The sequence below is a fragment of the Cricetulus griseus genome, chromosome X (assembly GCF_003668045.3).
Source record: "Cricetulus griseus strain 17A/GY chromosome X, alternate assembly CriGri-PICRH-1.0, whole genome shotgun sequence".
NCBI classification, from domain to species: Eukaryota; Metazoa; Chordata; class Mammalia; order Rodentia; family Cricetidae; genus Cricetulus; species Cricetulus griseus.
Genome location: NC_048604.1, coordinates 110,734,463 through 110,749,765, shown reverse-complemented (window position 1 = coordinate 110,749,765; position 15,303 = coordinate 110,734,463). Strand labels below are relative to the sequence as shown.

The following is a 15,303-nucleotide window of genomic DNA, read 5'->3' as shown; positions in this document are numbered from 1 at the left end:
GGGTTTTTTACCTTCCCCAGTGTTGAAATGATTTGCTCTATTCAAGTGTAGTGTCCTGTGCTTGTACCAGGTGGTATGAAATGCCCTCTTCCAAATGCGAAAACGTGTTCTGTTCTGTGACCATCTGCTTCCTGTTGTTAATGTGGCCTGGAATGTCATCATGTGGCTTTGTCAGAGATTCTGAGGGGTGAAGAAACTGTGTACCGATCTCTGCTCTAATCCATGAGACTTGTTCAACACATTGTGAGTTTTGTAGCACATTGTCTAAGCCATGCTACTGACTATGTGACCAGTTAAATTTCCATTACAGTTAAGATTGCCTGTTACTTTGCAATATTTCTCCCTTTAGAAACAGCGATGCTTGTTTTTGTCCTTTTCAGCAGTGGATCTCTTGCAGTAGGTGCTGTGTTTTCCTCCTGTCACATCTTCCCTGCCTGATTCTTCACCTACCTGGCAGTCTTACTTATCTGCCTTCCACATCCAACATCACTATGTGCCACTCTTCAGAATACACAATGGCAAAGTTTCAAAGGGAGATGGCAGAGTAGGAGGAGGATCATGGAACCATGGGGCCTAAGGTCTACCTCCCCAGATAGTCAGGTGAGCCACCTCCACCAACAACAGGTTCTGCTGTGAATCTCTTGGCATGGTGGATGCAGGAACTTTTGGCAGGATGACCCAGGCACAGCTGCCCACCCATTGCCCCACCCTCTGGTCAACTCCATGCCTTATATGCATAACAACACTGAGGGCTTGGCCAGAGGCATCTTGGTGGTGGTTGCAGCCCTCAGGTGTGCTCCTGGCTTCCCCTACAGTGCAGTCTTCTATGGGGACCAGGTAGCCCCCATACTTTGGCCTCAGTTATTTGAGTCCTGTGGATGCTCTGACTTGACCATAAGTACTGACTCATCATCTTTACCTCAGTTAATTTCATTTCTTTGTCCTGCTCCAAGGGTTGAACTGTAAAGTTACATACGAGTGCTGTATGATTGAGTGCCTGTTCATGTGCACAAATGTGGGCACTCATGCCTGTGTAGGTGAAGGTCACCGTTGACCATGGGTGTGTTGTGCTATCACTCTCTATCATGAGTTTTGAGACAGACTTCTGATAGGATCCTAGATCTCACAGTGTAGGTTGATGAGATAGATTGTGAGTTCCTAGCAGTCCTGGGACTATGGGCATGTCTTGCCAGGGCTGTCTTTTGGGTTTGTGCTGCGGGATCCCACCTCAGCCCCTCACTACTATGAGACATACAATTTACCAGCCACCATGCTCCCCAGCCCTGAGCTGTACACTTTTAATTAATTGAAACCTACCTTCAAATAATACCAGCCCTTTTCTGAAAGTGAAGTCCCCACCACAGTGTGTTCCTACTTCCTGATTCACACTCTTTGGTGGACTTTTTTCTGGAGGATCAGACCAGGATATGTTTCTCACAATCACAAGACAGCAGGCAGCATCTACCATGCCTTAGGAGTGTTGCCCCTGCTTACAAAACCTCATATGTTTTTCAAAGGCTGGGTTACAAGAGAAACTCCAAGTATGCCTTGATTGGAGTTGTCATGGTGATGCCATTGCAACACATTTCATCAGTGCGCCTGATTTTTCTGTATGATTGCCCTGTGCAAACCTCTCCCATCCATTTTGAAAGAGACAGACATCCCCCCACTGCACCATTCTCATTTTCTCTCATGAAAGGTTGCAGTTCTGTGTTCCTTAAATGTCGTGACTCAGCTTGAGGCCCTGTGAAGACTCTGGACAGGAGGCGGTGGCAGAGGTGTAGGTTGTTAATCTCATCCTTAAGCCACTGTGCCAGAGGAAGTCAATAACCTGGGAGAAAAAGAGATTTTTCTGACAGGATGGAGTGCAGGTGGTTGCCTAGGTTACCGGCAGAGAGAGCTGGGACACATGGAGACTGCCACATCACCAGCCTCATTCTACAGGATCCAGTCCTGGAGCAAGAGTATAAGGGACGTGCTCACTAAATCAGAGCCTTCTCAACATTAGGGGGTATCTGAAGGTTCTCTGAGCCTGTTTATGACAGCAAAGACACAGTGGACAAGGAGAGGCTCTGGCCACTAGCTCCATCACTCATTGGATTTTCAGTGAGAGTGTGCAGATTGGCAGACACTTTCCACCTTGTGCTAGGAGAAGGGTCTGTGAACACCTGTGTGGCCCTGGTCCCTGAGCCCCAAATGCTATTCTTTCTGTGTTCGTGGCCCTGGTGTGGTGCATGTGCACCACATATTTTCACACAAATGCTGAAATAAAACATTGGTTAGATTCCAAGGTCTGATGATAGTACAAAGGAATTCTCTAGTTTCCAAAAAGCACCTCTCCCTGTCCCTCTACTCCCCCACCCTCTCTCATTCTTATCACAAAGAGAGAAATTTTGCTGTGATTTCAGTGTGTGTCATGGAAATGTTCCCACAGGCAACTGAGTAGCTTCCAGGTCAGCATGGCAAGTCAATGATCAGTCGGGGGACAACCAGAGACTTGTAGGTCCTAGGGGTCAAATCCTTGTAAGCCCATAAAATTCTGCACTGCAAATCCATGTAAACCTCTGTGAAGAATGGCTATCACTGTCCATACATTTCAGCAGAGTTGCCTGTGAGTGTTGGGGGTAAGGGGAGTAAGACAAGATTCAATGTGGTTCACCCTATGATACCTTCCTCAGGAGCTGTCAGGCAAGAGAAGGAGTACCAGCAGCCATGGCAGGAATGCTGATGACCTGTGAGGCCCTGTGCTATGCTCTCTGGACAAGCATTATCTCATGTAACCATTGGATGCAGCCTGGGAGGTGGCCCTGTGTTGAAGATGAGGGACAAACAAAGTGAGATGAATAATGGGCTTTCTTCCTTGTCTTCTCACCTCTTGTTACAGTCTGGATTTTCCTGGCTGCACACATTCCTCCTGGCTATCGCCTGGCTATTCCACAAGCCTCCACCTTCACTTTTCCTCTTGGAACCAGGGCTCAGTGTGGTCTGCGGCTCATACTAGACCCCCATGGATCCGCTGCAGAAATGGGATCCAAAGTCGGTTTCCATGCACTGTGACAAGCTCCCAAGAGGCCTGTGCAATCTATCACCTTTTCTCCTCAGAAAATCTAGGCATGGGCTCAGTGGTCCGAGCCTCAGCCGCAACTCTGGCCGGGACTCCCTTCTCCTGTGTCAGAGGGGTTTCTCCAGCAACAGGCCCTCGAGAAGAAGGCCCTGTGGCAACAGTACTGAGAAAAGCAGGGCTTTCCTCAGAGGAAGAATGTCTTCCTGAGGCACTCGAGACGCTGGCACCGGGATCACATGGCACCTTACCTGCTTGCACGGGATAGCAGAGGCTCTCCTTTGGGCGACAGAGCTCAGAACCCGCTCTGATGCCAGGGCCATGTGCCGAACATTGCTGGTATGACTGGAGAGAGGAACACGCCCCCCAACCCTCCCTCCTGGGAAACGCTGGTGCAAGGACTCAGTGGCCTCACCCTCATCCTGGGAGCCAACAGACCCAGCCCCCTGCCAGAGGTGACTGGGGAGCAGCAGGAGCCAGATTTATTTAGATGGGGTGGCAAAGAGATGAGAGGCTCCAGTATGCATTCTCGTGTCAGCATGGACAGTCCAGGGAGTGGGTAAGACTGTCCTGAAGGAAGGCTTGTGTAGCATCATCATGGTGGTTACTGAGTCCCATGTTTTCAGTAATACCAGGATATATAGCTGTGACCTAGGTATACAGGTATTATAGACTGGAAGGTGGGGAGGCCAGTCTGCCCTTAAGTAGTGCCCTGTGCTTGTACCAGGTGGTATGAAATGCCCTCTTCCAAATGTGAAAACGTGTTCTGTTCTGTGACCATCTGCTTCCTGTTGTTAATGTGGCCTGGAATGTCATCATGTGGCTTTGTCAGAGATTCTGAGGGGTGAAGAAACTGTGTACCGATCTCTGCTCTAATCCATGAGACTTGTTCAACACATTGTGAGTTTTGTAGCACATTGTCTAAGCCATGCTACTGACTATGTGACCAGTTAAATTTCCATTACAGTTAAGATTGCCTGTTACTTTGCAATATTTCTCCCTTTAGAAACAGCGATGCTTGTTTTTGTCCTTTTCAGCAGTGGATCTCTTGCAGTAGGTGCTGTGTTTTCCTCCTGTCACATCTTCCCTGCCTGATTCTTCACCTACCTGGCAGTCTTACTTATCTGCCTTCCACATCCAACATCACTATGTGCCACTCTTCAGAATACACAATGGTATAGTTTCAAAGGGAGATGGCAGAGTAGGAGGAGGATCATGGAACCATGGGGCCTAAGGTCTACCTCCCCAGATAGTCAGGTGAGCCACCTCCACCAACAACAGGTTCTGCTGTGAATCTCTTGGCATGGTGGATGCAGGAACTTTTGGCAGGATGACCCAGGCACAGCTGCCCACCCCATTGCCCCACCCTCAGGACAATTTCATGCCTTATATGCATAACAACACTGAGGGTTTGGCCAGGGGCATCTTGGTGGTGGTTGCAGCCCTCAGGTGTGCTCCTGGCTTCCCCTACAGTGCAGTCTTCTATGGGGACCAGGTAGCCCCCATACTTTGGCCTCAGTTATTTGAGTTCTGTGGATGCTCTGACTTGACCATAAGTACTGACTCATCATCTTTACCTCAATTAATTTCATTTCTTTGTCCTGCTCCAAGGGTTGAACTGTAAAGTTACATATGAGTGCTGTATGATTGAGTGCCTGTTCATGTGCACAAATGTGGGCACTCATGCCTGTGTAGGTGAAGGTCACCGTTGACCATGGGTGTGTTGCTCTATGAGTTTCTATTATGTATTTTGAGACAGAGTTCTTATAGGATCCTAGAACTCACAATGTATATTGATAAGATAGATAGTGAGAGCCAGGAATCCTCTCTGCCTAACTACCCTAGGACTATGGGCCTGTCTTGCCAGGCCTGGCTTTTGACTTTGTGCTTGGGGATCCCACCTCAGGCCCCCATGCCTATGAGCCAGACAATTTACTAGACACTAGACACCCAGCCCTGAACTGTACATGTTTAATTAATTGAAACCTCCCTTCAAATAATACCAACCCTTCTCTGAGTAGTGAAGCCTACATCACAGTATGTTCCCACTTCCTGACTCACACTCTTTGGTAGGCTGTTTGCTGGAGCAGCAGACCAGGATTGTTTCGCACACTCACAAGATAGCAAGCAGCATCTTCAGGAGCCATTTCCAGTGTCTTAGGAGTATTGTCGGTGCTCTCAAAACCTCAAGTGTGTTTTAACTTTTGGGTTACAAGAGAAACTCGCAATTATGCCTTGATTGGAGTTGTCATGGTGATGCTATTGCAACACATTTCATTACTTCCCATGATTTGCCTGTATGATTGCACTGTGCAAACCTCTCCCATCCATTTTGAAAGAGACAGAAATCCCCCCAGTGCACCATTCTGATTTTCTCTCATGAGAGGTTGCAGATCTGTGTTCCTTAAATGCTGTGACTCAGCTTGGAGCCCTCTAAGGACTCTGGACAGGAGGCTGTGGAGGAGGTGTAGGTGGTTAATCTCATCGGGAAACCACTGTGCCAGAGGAAGTCAATAACCTGGGAGAAAAAGATTTTTCTGACAGGATGGAGTGCAGGTGGTTGTCTAGGTTACTGAGAGAGAAAGCTGGTGCCCATGGAGACTGTCACATGACCAGCCTCATTTTACAGGGTGCAGACCTGAAGCAAGAGTGCAGGGAACATGCTCACTGTATCAGAGCCTTCTCAACATTAGGACTTTCCTGAAGGTGCTCTGAGCCTGTTTGTGACAAGCACAGACACAGTGAACAAGGACAGGCTTTGGCCACTAGCTCCATCACCCATTGGATTTTCAATGACAGTGTACAGAATGGCAGACACATTCCTCCTTGTGCTAGGAGAAGGGTCTGTGATCACCTGTGTGGCCCTAGTCCCTGAGCCTCAGATGCTATTCTTTCTGTGCTGGTGACCCTGGTATGGTGCATGTGCAGGGTACTTTCACACAAGTGATTAAATGGAACATTGTTCAGAATCCCCGGTTTGATGGTTCTCAAGATTGCAAAAAGCTCTCTCTCTCTCTCTCTCTCTCTCTCTCTCTCTCTCTCTCTCTCTCTCTCTCTCTCTCTCTTTCTCTCTTTCTCTCTCTGCATAGAGCCAAGGAAATTGTGAAACTTTTTCAACATATATTCCTGCAGAGGATGTGGCACTAATTTAAGTGAGCATGAAAATGTGTGTGTGTGTGTGTGTGTGTGTGTGTGTGTGTGTGTGTGTGTGTGTGTGTGTGTATGTATGTGGAACCAGTATAGGACCATTTGGTCCCCTGAATGCAGGTGACAGTGGATGGGGTGGGAAGTGTTTGGGTCCACTGGAAGTGGGAGCAGGATCTATCAATGGTGCATTAACTGGATTTTTGGAGCCCATTTCCTATGGCGAGATACCTTGTTCAGCTTAGACAGGGAGGAGGGTCTTGGTGCTTCCTCAAGGTGGTGATGGGATGGACTTTGTTGACTCACCATAGGAGGCCTTACTCTCTCTCTCTGAAAGCAAAAGGAGGCATGAGGGGAAAGTGGGGCAAGCCGGAAGAGGGGAGAAAGTAGGAACTGGGATTAGAATTTAAAAAATGCAAAATGAAATATATAAATACATACATTGTTACATTGTCATACACATACACATTCTCACACACGCACACACATACACTATATATATATATATATAATATATATATATATATATATATATATATATATCCTCACTGTCTGTGGACCCTAAAAATGGTTATATCATTTTCATGATGACAAAATAGTTTGTTTGTCATAGTGAGGTCCATGTGGCTAAACATTGCAAGGCTCCATTCCAAGTAAAATCTCTCACAGATGTGCCTGAGACTTGACATTAAAAGCACGAACAAGAGATCCAAGCGGAATCCCACCATAGAGGTTGAGAATTACAGTGTCCTTTCAAGAAAACCTCATGGGGCACCCCACAAATGATAAGAGCCCTTGCCCTCCAGGGATTCCAAGTCTTAATGTGGCCTCCTTGGACAGTGTACTTACAAGAACATCCAGTCCCACACATTCTCTTTCTCTCTCTCTCTCTCTCTCTCTCTCTCTCTCTCTCTCTCTCTCTCTCTCTCTCTCCCTCTCCCTCTCCCCCCTCTCTCTCACACACACAAACACACAAATTGAAATAAGAGATATAAGAGATTTTTAATTGTGGGTGTTCTCTTGATAGTAATTGTTGAATATACACCAAACATCATTATCTTTATGTCACAGTGTTGTTTCTTTTATGGAAAGTAAATTCTTTTTTCATATAGTACATCCTGATGATTATGGTTTCCCCTCCCTCTACTCCTCCCAATTCCTCACAACCTTCCCAGATCCACTCTCTTTCTGTCTCTCATTAGACAAGAACAGGCTTCTAACAGATAACAACCAAACAACAAAATAAAATATACTACAATAAAGTAAACTCTACCATATCAAAGATGGACATGGTTGTCCAACAGGAGGAGAGTCCCAACATCAGACACATGATTCAGAGACCCCCTTGTTCTCAATCAGGAGGACCATATTAATTCTTAGTCAACAGGTATAACAAATACGCAAATGACCTGATATGGATCCAGGTAGGCACTGTCCTTACTGTTTCTGTCTCTGTGAGCTCATATGTGCCTTTTTTAGTTGATCCAAAAGGCCTTGTTCAGCTGGTGTCCTCTATCTCCTGTGGCTCTTACAATCTTTAGCCTCCACTTCCATGGATTTCCAGATCGCTGATGGGAGAGTTGTGACAGAGACCTCCATTTATAGTTCCTCCACATAACACCTTGCTGTTGGACTCTACATCTGTTCCCATCATCTGCCAGAGGAAGCCCTTCTGATGATGACTGGATGAGACTATGATCTATGAGTATAGCAGCATATCATTTGAAAATATTTTATTGATTTTTTAGATCAATATTGTTTGTATTTGCCCTAGGACTCTGGGCTATCTAGTCTCTGCTACTTGTTTATCCATGTAGGTCCAGTGTGAGTTCTTTCTTGTGGAGTGGGCCTTAAGTCAAATCAGACATTGGTTGGCTACTCTGACATTTTCTGTGTCACCATTGCTCTGGCATATTTTGGAGGCAGGACAGAATGTGAGTCAGAGGTTTTGTTCTGCATTGGTGACCACGTTTCCCTTTTGTTAGCCTTTCCTTTGTTAGCTAGAGTACCTTCCTATACCAGAGACTAGAACATAGGGGTGAAAGTTCCTTGTAGGCAGCAGTTAGACTTCTCCATGTTCAGTGAGTTGTGTAGGTGTTGTCCTCAGCAAAGGGAGGCCCATTGTCAATTGTCAGAGTGCATTCATTTTTTGCCTTATAAACATCCTGAATTGAGGATTTCCATTGGAATCCCTGGGCCAAGAACTCAATTGAATGCAACCCATTCCCACCACTGCAAGGCTGGCCAGCTTCAAGCGATGGGCACTTGAGACTCAGTATCCATTCCCCATTACAAGGAATCCTCATTAGGATCACCTTCATAGACACCAGGAAACTCTGTTTTTTTCTTTTTATGATTGTAATTAGAACAATTTTAAATTACAAAATGTTTTTTTTACATGTCAATCCCAGTTTGCGCTCCCTCCCCCATCCAATAACTTTTCTGCTCCCCAGGGAGGGTGAGACATTCCATGGGGGATGTACAAATCTGTCATATCATTTGGAGCAGGGCCTAGACCTTCCCTGTGTGTCTAGGATGATAGAGTCTCCCTCTATGTGGAGTAGGCTCCCAAAGTCCATTTTTGTACATACATAAATACTGATCCACTACCAGAGGCCCCATAGATGGCCCAGAGCTCCAAACTGACATCTTCCTTCAGGGAGTCTGGAACAGTCCTGTGCTAGTTTCCCAGCTATCAGTCTCGGGTCCATGAGAAACCCCTTGTTCAGATCAGCTGTTTCTGTGGGTTTCTCCAGCCTGGTCTTGACCCCTTTGCTCATTACTCCTTCCTCTCTGCTACTGGATTCCAGAGTCCAGCTCAGTGTTTAGCTGTGGGTGTCTGCTTTTACTTCCATTTCATATTTGAATTAGAAACAAGATTGTTTTACATGCCAATGCCAGTTCCCTCTCCCTCCCCTCCTACCATGCCATCCCCCCAACTAAAACCCTACCTATCACATACCCTTTCTGCTCCCCAAGGAGGGAGAGGCCTTCCATAGGAGGTCTTCAGAGTCTGTCATATTCTTTGGGATAGGGCCTAGGCCCACCTCCTGTATGTCTTGGCTCAGGGGGTATCCCTCTATGTTAAATGGGCTCCCAGAGTCCATTCCTATGCTAGGGATAAGTACTGATCCTCAAGAGGCGCCATAGATTACTGAGGTCTCCTCACTGACACCCATGTTCATGGGGTCTGGTTCAGTCCCATGCTGGTTTCTCAGCTATCAGTCTGGGGACCAAGAGCTCTCCCTTGTTCATGTCAAATGTTTCTGTGGGTTTCACCAGCCTGGTATTGACCCCTTTGGTCATCACTTCTCTGCAACTGGATTACAGTTCACTTCAGTGTTTAGCTGTGGGTGTCTGATTTTTCTTTCACCAGCTGCTGGATGAAGGCTCTAGGATGGGTAGTCATCAATCTCATTATTGGAGAAGGGCATTTAAGGTAGCCTCCCAACTGTTGCTTAGATTGTTAGTTGGGGTCAGCCCTGTAAGCCTCTGGATATTTCCCTAGTGCCATAATTCTCTTTAAAACCATAATGTCTCTCTCTATTATGGTATCTCTTTTCTTCCTCTTCTCTATTCTTCCCTTGACTAAATCTTCCTGCTCTCTCAAGTCCTTCTCCCCCTCCTCTTCTCCCCTTCTCTATCTCCAAACTCCCTCTCCCCTCTCTCCATGCTCCCAATTTGCTCAGGAGATCTTGTCCCTTTCCCTTCTCTGGAGCACCATGTATGTTTCTTTTAGGGTTCTTTTTGCTTCCTTGTTTCTCTGGTGGTGTGGATTGTAGACTGGTAACCCTTTGCACTATGTCTAAAATCCATATATGGATGAATACATACTATGTTAGTCTTTTTGTGACAGGGTTACCTCACTCAGGATGGTTTCTTCTAGTTCCATCCATTTGCTTGCAAATTTTGAGACTCCATTGTTTTTTTTCCACTGAGTAGTACTCCATTGTGTAAATGTGCCACATTTTCTCCATCCATTCTTCAGTTGAGGGGCATCTTGGTTGCTTCCAATTTCTGGCTATTACAAATAATGCTGCTATGAGCATAATTGAACAGATGTCCTTGTTGTATGAATGTGCATCTTTTGGGTATATGCTGAAGTGTAGAATTGATGGATCTTGAGGTAGACTGATTCCCATTTTCCTGAGGAATAACTATATTGAATTTAAAAGTGGCTGTACTGAGTCTGCATTCCCACCAGTAGTGGAGGAACATTCCCCTTTCTCTATCTCTATTGCGTTGGGGGCAGAAATAAATCTTTGCCAGGTCCATAAAGTGAGTTTTTTTTCTCTCTGTGGAAGAGGGACATGGAAAAGACTGACCTTATGTTGTCTAGGCAAAGGTGGTACAATCAATTCTCCAGTGTCCTGCAGCCTGTCCACAGTCTGAGCCCGGTCCTGCCTGGCAGCAGGTGTAGCATCTGAGCATCATGCTCACTTGTCAGCATTGCCACAATCCATGGTACCCCATAATCTTCTTTAGAGACCTTGGGTCTCTGTCAGGATCTGGAATTCTCTGTCTGATATTATAAGCTTTTTAGTTAACACTTTAAATGTCATATTCTACAGATCTCTGTAGTATTTGAAGTCTGCCTAGATAAATCTGATAACTTGTTTTCAGTTACTTGTTTTAAGCTTAACCTTTGAAAACAAATACAGGGACTGAGTAAGGTTTATCCCTGTTATAAATCATTAGTACTTAGCGTGACTATAACCAACAAACTTGTTTATTTATAAGGATGGCTAGTAACTTGTATTTCTTAACATCTTACAATAGGTTAACAGATTTTATAAAACTAGGACTTTACACTGTCAGGTTTACCTTTAAAAATTTAATGCTTTAATTCCTATTTCAAAATATTTCTGTTGTTATCAATATAAACATCTGACATACATGTGGTCCTAGACTAGTCTTATAAAAGGGTTGTTTTTTTTTTCTTTAAAAACCCCAAAGAATTGAGACCATGGCTTAGAAGCTATTTTAAGCTCTTTGTTAAACTTAGGTCATTGTCTTATTGTACCATAAGAAATGAACATCTTAACTTCTGGCTAGCATATGGAGCTTGTAGCTGTGATCTTAAATTTTAGCTCTTTGATTTAAGTACAAACATTAACAATATAACATAAGCACAAATATCTTATAACCTTATAAATTTAAACATTTTAAAAACAATTAAAGATCCTTTTATGTCTTTTTGCAGTATCAAAAATAAAGCACACTTTATGTCTTTAAAACCATCATCACCTGGGTGACTGTTAAATTTATGTTATCAATTTTCAGTGTTACTAGTCTTAACTTTTTAACTAGTTTTAATTTTTAAGAGATTTAACCATAAAACAGTTTTAATACCATCTTTACTAAAAAGACATCTGAATTCCTGATAACCCAAATTTAATGACCAGAGCTCAGAGATAAATTTTGAGCTATGTCCATAAATGACTGGCTGCTGTTAGATTTAGACAGCAAAAATATTTAAGCCATTTTTGTTTTAGCTCTATGCTTGTAACAAAACTTATGTTCATACCAGAAAACACAGATAGAACTTTTTAACAAATATATGTAATTTTCTTTTGAGAAATAAACAAAACTTTTTAAAACACAATTAACCTGGTATGGTCAAAAATTTTAACCCATATTACCATTTTTAAATGTTTTTGAATTTTTTATTTTCATGCCAATCCCTTCTCCCTCCCCCCCTCCCTCCAACCTCCACTTGGCCCCCATCCCATTCCCCCTCCACTCCCCAGGGAGGGTAGGGCCCTCGATGGGGGCTCCCCAAAGTCCACCACATTTTCCTGGGCCGGGCCCAGGCCCTCCCCCATGTGTCCAGGCCAAGAGCATTACTTTACATGGGATGAGCTCACAGTGTCCCTTCTTATGCCAGGGATGAATCCACTACCAGGGGCCCCATAGAGTGTCGAGGCCTCCTCATTGACATCCATGTTCAGGGGTCTGGATCAGTCCTGTACTGGCCTCCCAGACAGCATCTGGGGTCGATGTGTTCTTCCTTGTTCAGGCCAGCTGTTTCTGTGGGTTTCTACAACCTGGTACCGATCCCTTCGATCTTCATTCATCCCACTCTGCAACTAAGTTCCAGAGTTCAGTTCAGTGTTTATCTGTGGATGTCTGTCTCTGCTTCCATCAGCCACTGGATGAGGGCTCTAGGATGGCATAAAAGGTAGTCATCAATCTCATTTTAGGGGAAGGGCATTTAGGTTATTGTCTCCACCATTGCCTGAATTGTAAGTTGGTGTCATCCTTGTAGGTCTCTGGAAATCTCCCTAGTGCCAGATCTCTCCTCGGACCTATAATGGCTCCCTCTAATATGGTATCTCTCATCCTGCTCTCCTCTATTCTTCCCCCAACCCAATATTTCTGCTCCTCCATTTCCTCCTCTCCTCTCCTCTCCTCTTCTGCTGTCATTCTGGCAGCTCCCCCTCCCCTACCCTCACGCTCCCAATTAGCTCAGGAGTTCCTGCCACTTCCCATTCATGGGGTCCATGCATTTATCCCCTAGAGTACTTCATGTTTCCTAATTTCTTTTTTTCTTTTTTTTTTTAAATTTCTTTTATTAGTTCAAATTAGGAACAAGCTTGTTTCACATGTCAATCACTTCCCACTCTCCCTCCCCTCACCCCAACCCTTCCCCCTCCCCTGACCTACCCCCCACCCCATCCACCCTCCACTCCCCAGGCAGGATAGGGCCCTCAATGGGGGATCCACAAAGTCCACCACATCTGGACCTAGGCCCTTCCCCATATGTCCAGGGCAAGAGTCCATCCCTTCACGTGGGATGGGCTCTCAAATCCCTTCTCATAGCAGGGAAAAACACTAATCCACTACCAGCGGCCTCCTGGAGTGCAGAGGCCTCCTCATTGACATCCATCCAGGGGTTTGGGTCAGTCCTGTACTGGTCTCCAAGACAGTAGTCTGGGGTCGATGTGCTCCCTCTTGTTTAGGCCAGCTGTTTCTGTGGGTTTCACCAGCCTGGAACCGACCCCTTCAATCTTCATTCATCCCTCTCTGCAACTAAGCACATGTTTCTTTTTTTTACTGTTAATCTTTTATTTATTTATTTAGTTTTTTATTTTTATTTATTTGAATTACAAGTTTCCTAATTTCTTTGGTGAAGAGGATTGCAGGCTGGTATTCCTTTGCTCTATGTCTAAAATTCATATATGTGTGAGTACATACCATGTTTGTCTTTTTGTGACTGGGTTACCTCACTCAGGATGGTTTCTTCTAGTTCCATCCATTTGCCTGCGAATATCAAGATTCCATTGCTTTTTTCTGCTGAGTAGTACTCCACTGTATAAATGTACCACATTTTCTCTATCCATTCTTCAGTTGAGGGGCATCTAGGTTGCTTCCAGGTTCTGGCTATTACAAACAATGCTGCTACGAACATGGTTGAACAGATGTCCTTATTGTATGAATGTGCATTATTTGGGTAAATGCTCAAGAGAGGAATTGCTGGATCTTGAGGTAGACTGATTCCCATTTTTCAGAGCAACCACCATACTGAATTCCAGAGTGGTCTTACAAGTTTGCACTCCCATTAGCAATGGAAGAGGGTTCCTTTTTCTCCACATCCTCTCCAGCATAGATTGTCATTGGTGTTTTTGATTTTAGCCATTCTGACAGGTGTAAGGTGGTATCTCAGAGTTGTTTTGAGTTGCATTTCTCTGATGGCCAGGCATTTTGAGCACTTTCAGCCTTTTCAGATTCTTCTGTTGAGAATTTTCTATTTAGTTCTGCACCCCACTTTTTAATTTCATTGTTTGGTGTTTTGGTGGCTAGCTTCTTGAGTTCATTGTCTATTTTGGAAATCAGCCCTCTGTCAGATGTGTGGTTGGTGAAGATCTTTTCCTATTCTTTTGGCTGTCGTTTTGTCTTACTGACTATGTCCTTTGCATTACAGAAGTGTCTCAGTTTCAGGAGGTCCCATTTATTAATTGCAGACCTCAATGTCTGTGCTACTGGTGTAATGTTCAGGAAGCGGTCTCCTGTGCCTATTCGTTCAAGGGTATCTCCCACTTTGTCTTCCAGAAGATTTAGTGTGGCTGGATTTATGGTGAGATCTTTGATCCATTTGCACTTAAGTTTTGTGCATGGTGACAGATATGAATCTATCTGCAATCTTTGGCATGTCCGAATCCAGTTGTGCCAGCACCGTTTGTTGAAGATGCTACCTTTCTTCCATTGTATAGATTTAGCATCTTTGTCAAAAATGAGGTGTTCATAGGTGTGTGGGTTAATATCAGGGTTTTCAATTAGATTCCATTCGTCTATCTGTCTATTTTTGTGTCAATACCAAGCTGTTTTCAGAACTATGGCTCTATAATAGAGCTTGAAGTCAGTGATGGTGATGCCACCAGAAGACCCTTTATTGTACAGAGTTGTTTTGGATATCCTGGGTCTTTTGTTTTTATATATAAAGTTGAGTATTGTTCTTTCAAGGTCTGCAAAGAACTGTGTTGGGATTTTGATGGGGATTGCATTGACTCTGTAGATTACTTTTGGCAAGACTGCCATTTTTTGCTATGTTGATTCTTCCTATCCTACAGCATGGGAGATCTCTCCGTTTTCTGGTATCTTCTTAAATTTCTTTTTTTTTTTTTTGGTTTTTCGAGACAGGGTTTTTCTGTGTACCTTTGGAGCCTATCCTGGCACTCTCTCTGGAGACCAGGCTGGCCTGGAACTCACAGAGATCTGCCTGCCTCTGTCTCCTGAGTGCTGGGATTAAAGGCATGTGCCACCAACGCCCAGCTAATTTCTTTCTTTAAAGACTCAAAGTTCTTACTGTACAGGTCTTTCACTTCTTGGTTGGTGTTACCCCAAGATATTTTATATTGCTTGTGCATCTTGTGAAGGGAGATGTTTCTCTGCTTTCTTTCTCATTGCATTTATCATCTGTATAAAGTAGTGCTACTGATTTTTTGAGTTAATTTTGTATCCTGCTACTTTGCTGAAGGTGTTTAACAGCTGTAGCAGTTGCCTGGTAGAGGTTTTCGGGTCACTTATGTAGACTATCATATCATCTGCAAACAGTGAAAGTTGACTTCTTCCTTTCCAATTTGTATCCCTTTGATCTC

The 15,303-nt window shown here is 44.4% G+C and overlaps 1 pseudogene; it reads left to right on the top strand.

The window, feature by feature from the left end:
* The first annotated feature begins 3,007 nt into the window (after nucleotides 1-3,007).
* On the top strand, nucleotides 3,008-3,624 carry LOC100754277 (annotated as a pseudogene).
* Nucleotides 3,625-15,303: the final 11,679 nt, after the last annotated feature.